Consider the following 8,634-nt stretch of genomic DNA (forward strand, 5'->3'; position numbering starts at 1 on the left):
ATAATTTTATTTTAATTGAAGGTGTAGACTTTTTGTAATTTCTGGAAAAAATAATTGATGTCTTGACACATTTATTTGCCTTCCCCTTTCACACACAAGCATGGACATGCTTCTACAAATGCCCACATCCTGGACCTCAGCAAGCCTCAGTACTTTACTAGCTGTGTCCAATTTTGGGCTGAAGAAGTCCTGAAGGAGAGCACTTTGACTGAAATATCTCTACCAAGTCTTTAGAGCAGTTAAAAACACATGATACCATCTCCTTGTGGATCCTCAAAAAAAATTTGACCAAAATTTTTTGGTTATGACTTGTGCCTTTGTATGTGTTGGAGAAAGTCCATGCATGCTCTACTCTGATTTAAGTTACAGGGATGCTCCAAGAGAAATGACAGATAACATCATCTTCTTGAGAACTCCTGTCAGGTGTTATTCCCCTTTCAGGTTTGTGGACATGTTTATGTGTTTGGTGCTGCTGCAGGTTGGTTGACTTTTTTGCTTATTGTATTTTATATCTTCTTAATTGGATGTTAAAATGCAAGAGAGATTAGATTAGGCTAGTAATTACTGGAGGATGATTCGCTGAACTTAAATTAATAATCATATGGTAGTGGTTCTGCTGGCAAGAAGGACTACTCTTTTTTGTCTGTGACATCAAGGCAGTCAGCACACTAGATTCAATTTTTCAGCTCTGGGGGTGTTACTGCAAAGTCAGGACACTTGGTCTGGTGTCTTGCTGTTGGTTTAGGTTTTCAAACTACAGCTGAGCAAAAGATAAAATATTGGTATAACAAATGAAAAATGGCAATTATTTTGTTCTGCACAGAAACACTCTCCCTGGAGGACTCTTTGCACTCAGTAATTAAGTTTCATGGGTTTTAGTTGAAGAAATGATCTTTCATAGATTTCAGTCTGTTACTTGTGGCTAGTTTTGTGCTTGGTAAATCATTGCATGAATCCATGAGGAACACAGTGCCACAGATTAAAAAAAAATTGGTCTGGAGAGAGCTAAGTCACAGTTGTGTGAAAGCTGGAGTAACAGTCAACTTACAGCATGCAGGAGGAGAATGATCATCAATTTCCTACAAATTTGGAGTACTGTTGAGTCCTTAGTCCATGCACATCAGTTGAACCCAAATAATCCCTTGGCCCAACCACACAGAGTATCTTCCATTCTTCCAAGCTTTCAGAATATCACTGACAGCAGCAGCCAGAGCCAGTTTGCTACACTAGCCTATACAAACACACAAAAAAAAATGCTTCTGGTGGATCCCAGTGTGCAGTTTGAGCTCCTTGCTATTTCCCAGCCCAGTCCCACTCCAATATCCAGGTGGAATCTTGGCAAGCAGCTGCCTCTAAATCTGCTCTGCACCTGGTTCAGATTCCCTATGCTTTTTGTCTTGCAGTGAAAGAAATTTCCCAGCCATTAAAACCAAAACTCCTGGGAATATCCATAGGCTATGGTATCTGAAGATACAGAACAAGTCTGCAGTGCAACTGCAGCTAATCCTGCTGCAGAGTAGATGATGGACCAGTTGATTTCCTGAGGCTTCTGACAACTTTTTGTTTTGTGGTCAGATTCTGTCTAGGAGAAAAAACACTGTTCTGTGGTTACCATAATATAATGATGGTCAGACGGAAGGATGATAGTCATCCAGAAAAGTGTAGGAAAAGAAGTATCCCAAATGCAGCTTGCAGCAACCAGAGATTAAGGTCTAGCTGGTTCAGTTAATGAAATTATGCCAATTTATACCATCTGAGAATCTGGTTCCTGAGGTTTTCATCTGTATTAAATCATCAGAAAGAGGATATATTCTGGTTAAGGGCATGTTCTCCACTTGAACAGTGGTAGCAAGACAGGGGGATCTGATTGGTCTCAGACCACAGACATATCATCTCCAAAGACTTTTTCTCCACGTGCTGGATTCCATTTCCCAATTGTTTAAAACTAAAATGTGGTATATTCCTTGCCAGCAAACTCTGTACTGGGAGAAACTCCTACTGCTGTGGTCAGCATAGACTGGGGATCACCAACTGGAATAGTTGGAGCCTAGCCTCCAGGGTGGCCATCATGGGGCACCAGCCTTCTTGCAAAGCACAGAGATATGTAAGATGTGGCCATAAAACTCTTTCTTATACAGGAAGGTAGCTTGTCACCTTGCTTGGGCAAAATCAGAGGTAGGTGGATTGGAACTTTGGACACTCCGCACCATTTTCAATCCTTCGGTCTATCCAGTCTGACATACATGAGTTTCATGAGAACTTTATTCTCATGCTGTTTTCCCTTTGCAAGGTCATTCCCAGCATATTAACTAGCTGTTTAACAAGCTTTTTTTTCTCTGAAATGCCAAGCTGCAAAAATGTCGAGAAAAACAAGAGCTGTCCCTTGCCACCATATGCAGTGTCTTCTGAGGCAAGATCCACTTCAAATCTAGCACTTAGGAGGCACAGTTTATATGGAGCAACTACATCCTGATTGCTGAGGGACTTGAATAAATTGAAAGAAAGTGAGAGAGCTCTCAAGATATTTTATATTAACCTTTATAGAGATGAATATATTTTAAAAGTCATAGTCAAAATGTCAGCAGTTTTGGGACTGTTCGTTGTTTCATCTAAAAGATGGTAAGCTGAGGTGGATTTCAGTGCAGTTGTTTAACAATAAAAGTTGTTAAAGAAACTCAGAGACAATTATTTTATTACAGTATTACTGTCCTTCCTTATTTGAAGTCTGCATTTTCTGCCTCATTATTGTTTGACATTATCCAAAGAGAGCGCCAAGAGTGATGTATCAGCTCTCCTTAACGAAGAGAGAAATCAGTATTTAGGGAAAATCACTTTTATATTTCTCTACCACTTGGCCATGAGGGAGCTAGTATATTAATTTCACAGCAGGAAGGAAAATGCTCTCTTCTCAATATGTTTTAAGTTTTCTTTCTAATTAAAAGGTTTTATAGATTATACAGTATCAAAAATGCTAAAAGGTTCCACTCTATTTTGTGATAGTCGGCTGTAAAATTCAACCTCATAATGAGATGAAGTGAGAATTGTTTTTTTATTTAGAATCATAGAATCTGCTGAGTTGGAAGGCACCCACAAGGATCACTGAGTCCAACTCCTGGCCCTGCACAGGACACCCCAAGAATAACACCATGTGGCTGGGAGTGTTGTCCAAATGCTTCTTGAACTGTGTCAGGCTTGGTGATGTGATGACTTCCCTGGAGAGCCTGTTCCAGCTACCTTCTGAGTGAAAAACCTTTTTCTGATATCTAACCTAAACCTCTGCTGCCTCAGCTTCATGCTGTTATTGTTTCTACCACTGAATTTTTTTTTTTATTTTTTTTTTTTAACTTCACAAATTATGTTCCATTCAACAGCCCAATTATACATAAATAATCTGTCATTTGTTTCTGTTATTGTTGATGTTCACGGAATGTTAGATGGGTTTGTACTCATAGAAGGTCTTGTCAGTTTAGAAAACAGGAGCTTCATAAATACACATGGAATGGTTTTGAAGGACCATTAAACTGCCCTTCCCAGGCATGTTGTGTTCTGCTGCAGGCCCTTGAGGATGCCTTTCTGGGCATTGTGATCTGCAGAACACAGACATAGCTTGAGGCTAAGAAATGTACAACTTGTGGGGTGAAAGGATGCCACTGCACTGCTGCTGGGGGTCTGAGTGCTGGGGTGCATCTTGCCCCAGACTTCTTTCCCCAAATGTTGATCAATGTGAAACCACCACAAGCAGCCAGAAGGTGTCTGGAAGCAGGCCCATCACTGTTTCTCTAAATTGCTGTGGTGGAAGAGGTGGGTATGTAGGAATGGGCGGAGAGGATGGCACCACAGTGAGGGACAGGTGCCTGAGGCAGTGCTCAGTGCTTGGCCAGCTGCACACGCAGCTTTGCACAGGCAGTGCTTCCCTGAGCAGCTGCACACGCAGAGGAATCGGGGGTGGGACATACTTGGCAAGACTGTAGTTGTCTTCTCCCTTACTCTCCTTTTCCAGTCTTCTGGGAAAGTTTAGCTGGCAGGCTGGGTGCACCTCTTCACTTTTGGGTCATTTGGAAACATAAGTGATGACAGTCGCTGTCTCCCATACTGCTGCCCTGCTGGCAGGGATACAAGCTTTGCCTGTCTGGGCTGCACCCCTTCCTGAAGCACACAACCACAGGCTTCTCCAGCATGGTGGAAGCTGACGGTGAGCTAACCACTGGCACCTGCCATCGTGGCAGTTTCCTGTGCTGCTGCTGTGACAAATGTCTGTGTGCCCTGGGGCAGGGCGAGGAGGGCTTCCCCGGGCTGCACCGGTGCTGTGCCACTGCAGTGCTGGCCACATGTGTGATGCACCTGCCAGGTGCATTATCACAAAGCTATTCCCAGTGAGCTGCAGAGCCTTAGACCTTGCTCTGCATCTGCAGCTTACCTATCTACATGCCCTGATCAATAGACACCATCATTTTAACAAGCTGATAGAGCCTCCCTGCTTACCAAACCCAGCACCTATTCCAGCCAGTCTCTTGCTTGGCATGGAGCATATACAAGAGCTTTGCCATGCTGTCCACTTCCAAATGCAGTGTGTGGAAAGCATCCCACATATCCCTATGTTCCCCAGAAATGGTCTCTTCAATGTCTCCTCAATGGAGAGGCACCGTGGAAGATGAAGATGGAGCCATGGCCCTGGTGCAGAAGAGCAGGTCTTAATCTGCAGTGGATGGTGGCCAAACTGTACAGAGAATGTTGTTAGATTTAACATGTGTGCACCTGATCAAGAGCTCTTCAACCAAGGAGTCCATGTCCTTCTAGCCCAGCTAGAGAACAGTTTGTGAAGTGTGGATATACTCCTTTTAATTGTCTTTTAATAATTGCTAGTGTTTCATCTCTATCTAAGATATTTGACTAAGGCCCTTGGGCTCTTGAGTTTCATGAGGCAACAGGTTCTGTCAGGAAGGATTCACAATTCATGATCCACGGGAGAGCGTCATGGGTGAGCTCATGCCTTTAGTCCTTGTTTTGTTCCTTCTGTTTTAGGCTGCTTGAATGGACTTCAGTGACTGAAATATAAAAGATACAGAGCAGAGTGGGGAAACAGAGGGAAACTGGGCACCAAGTTTTTCTCTCTTTTCCCCTCCTGCTCATGCATTAGGTACATGAATCAGCTGGACATAAAGACTATGCTGAAGGAAAGAGACAGGAGGTAACTGGAAATGAGATGAAATACAGTATGAATTTGCTCAAAGTAGATCATGCCAAATTAACATTTTGCCTTTTTTTTTTTATAATATAGCTGACCTTCCAGGCAAGGCATATGCAATCTGTACAACGATGTTGAAATAAACCAAATAACTTATTTCTTATATTGGAGAAACATGATTTTTAATGTAAAGAAAGCACTGATAAATAGGAAGATAATGGTGGGTTATGACTGAATAAGAACAAACATGCCAGAAACAAATACTGGTGAAATACCTCCAGGACCGGACTTGGAATGGACCTTATTTAATGTTTTATCCACAACTGTCTCACCAGAAGTGAAAAGGAGGCAGTAACATAAACAGATGACACCACACTTGTAAGAGAAATGTGGTGAAGTGCAATAGTGGAGCAGTAGCTGTGGGCTCTGGGCTGGCTTCTGTAAGGGTGAGGATGTTCAGCTCTCGGGCACCACTTGCTGTGAATACAGCCATTTGCCAGGGGAAGGAGATGACTGACTGGGTGGGAGCATGTCCCACTGGAGCTGGTGCACAAGCTATCGTGCTGCATTAGTCAGTCATGGCATGACTGAGCCACTGATATGCAGGAAGCATCGTTCCAGTGTGTATAACATGTACAGCTGACCAGCGAAGCAAGGGCAGGTTTAATGCCCTTGTACAGGGCTCTTTTGAATGTTAGATGGGAAGCTGTGTTTGCTTGCTTTCCCAAGGGATTTTATTAAGGTGTAGAGAAGGGCATCACAAATGAGCAGGGGATGGAAAAGCCTATTTTATGAGAGTCAAGTGTCAGATTTGTTTCAGCTGGCAGGATGAGGTGAAGGGGGATGTGACTGCTGTCCACCTAAGGGTCTGGGCATTTCATAGTCTGGACAGAGGTGAGATAAGACCAAAGGTAAAAGACAGAGCTGTCCACAGATTACTCCAAACACCAGATTAAGCAGATATGGTTCCCTATAGGCTTGTTTTGTAGCAGTGTGGGATAGGCAGCCTAACATGTTTTAAATAGATTCATTTATGTTTGCATTACATATTTACCTATAATAACTTAGAATGGATAACTTACAAAGGGCGGAGGTACCAAACCTTCCAGTTCTTTGTGAGTTGATATTATTTCAGATTAGGTGAGATTTCAATCAGTCAATTGATCAATCAATAAATCAATCAATCAATCTAAGCTTACAGCTGTCCTTGCATAAATTTGAGAAATATTCCTTCCTTACTGAAACACTCAAGTTACGGGGAGTGTCACAATAGCAAGGAGGAAGTGATGCAATTCCTCACTGATTTATAAATCTTCATTATTTATAAGTCTTCAGCCAGTGCTGTTTCCTGGGTAGATATATCCATATGTGTGGTTTGTGTGCAAGGCTGAGAATGGCCCAGTAGATGCTGAGATGCCAGACCAGCAGTAACACTGCCTTGAAGAAATAAGAAAAATAAAGTGCTGTATATTTTTTTATGCCAATACTTGCACATGCTCATGCCAGTGTTTCTGAAGCCTCATTTTGGCCAGTGAATGCACATATCTTTGCACACATACGTGTACATGCACATGTATTTATGTGTATAGGTATCTAAAATGAGTTCAGGAGTGGAGAAGAGATGATGGAATCATAGGACCATAGAATCACAGAATGATTTGGATTAGAAGGAGGCTATAAAGATCATCTGTTCAAACTCCTATGCCACAGGCAGGGTCACCTTTCACTAGATGGGCTTGTTCAAAGCCCCATTCAGCCTGGCCTGGAACACCTAGATGTCTAGGTTAAAATACAGATGTACTAATTTTACATTATAGGACATTGTAATTTCAAAGATGAACACTCTTTCCCTTCTGGAGAGACCACAGGGAAGATACTGTTGAATTATGGGCATTAGTACGATGATGCCCCGGAGGACACTCCTGTGCTTCCTTTTGCAATGTCATTTGTCAGCCCATCGCCTATCACATCCAGAAGAGTGATGGAAATCAGTGAAAGACCAGGGCAGGAGGGGTTGTTATAGCAGAAATCCTGCATGACTGTATTCTTGCAGGTATTAGTAAGACCTAGCTTTCAAGTCAGCTTGTCAAATTCAAGATTCCTGTGAGGTGTGATTACACCAATAATAAAAAATGCTCCATTGTTTTACATAAAGAGCCTTCTTGGCAATTTAATTGTGTCAGCATAACTGGCTACAGCTGTAAATTGACAGCTTGTAGCATGCACAAAGTAGGTTTTTTTTCCAGAGCTGACATCAGTTTTCACAATTCCTTCCACATAAATGGGAATATTCCCGTTACTCTGGTCCAGCTGCCAGGCAGACTTCTGTGAGCACCCAGCCCCCTCTATGCTGTGCTGAAACAAGGATGAAATGTAACTAGACACTTCTCTCCGTGAGATAAGCTCATATTTAATGTTCACGACCTGTCAGATTTCTAGAGCTATGCAGCTTCTACAATTAATGAAATAAACTCATGTAATAGATTTAAATAGCTCATACTCAATCCTTACTCTAATATAAATGGGTCTTCTATTGGTATATGATTTTGTGAGAAACATATAGAGATGTCTGAAATTTCTCCTTAATAGTTCTATTTTTGGTTAGTTATCACTTGTGAAATATGCAGCTTTTAATTTGAAATGTTATATCCTAGGTGATGGATTTTGTATGATTTTTAAAAAGAAAATTGTTTAATTGGATTCTTGAACAGTGACTTTCATCTTAAAAAAATGTATAGAAAAGCACATGTGTTCTGGGAAGGTAAGGGAGGCCACAGGGTCTGATATTGGGGGGAAGGAAAAAGAAGAAAGGAAAGAAACCACCTTTCCATTAAAAAAATAAAAATCGCTCACATCTACTTAATTTTGGAAAAAATTAAGGTAAATACCTTTTTTTCCTACTCCTTTTCTTGCTTGGTAACACTGCAGCTTTCTGGCTGGAAGTGTAAGCTCCAGATAAGTAGAAAATTGCCTGCAACTGCCTGAGGCAGCACAGAAGAATTTAATTCCGAGGAGGCAGCGGCTGGCAGGGCAGCAGGAGAGCCCTGGGAGCAGGGGAGCAGTGCGGGAGGAGGCGCAGAGCGGCTGACAAGGTGCCAGCAGTGCAGCTCGCGTGTGCCCTCGCTCCCGAGAGCAGCCCACGCTGGGCACCACGCAGGAAGTTGGTCCACACAGCTAAATTGTTTTTCCAGTGCGGAGTCTTTCAGCTGAGAAGGGTATTTCCATGTAATGGAAGTTTGCTGTGCACAGTAAATTTGTGACATCTTTCGATGAGACTTTAGCCAAGAAGCACAGAAAGCTGCCAAGCAAAGAGCTAAAAGATATGGTGAGAGACTATTTCTCACCTTTCTGAAACCCTCCTACCTGAGATGGGAGCTGTACAAGGCAGCTCAGACCTTTATTTTTTAAGTCCATCATGACACAGGTTGATAACTGCAATCTCCACTTTC

The sequence above is a fragment of the Parus major genome, chromosome 2 (assembly GCF_001522545.3).
Source record: "Parus major isolate Abel chromosome 2, Parus_major1.1, whole genome shotgun sequence".
In the NCBI taxonomy this organism is placed as follows: domain Eukaryota; kingdom Metazoa; phylum Chordata; class Aves; order Passeriformes; family Paridae; genus Parus; species Parus major.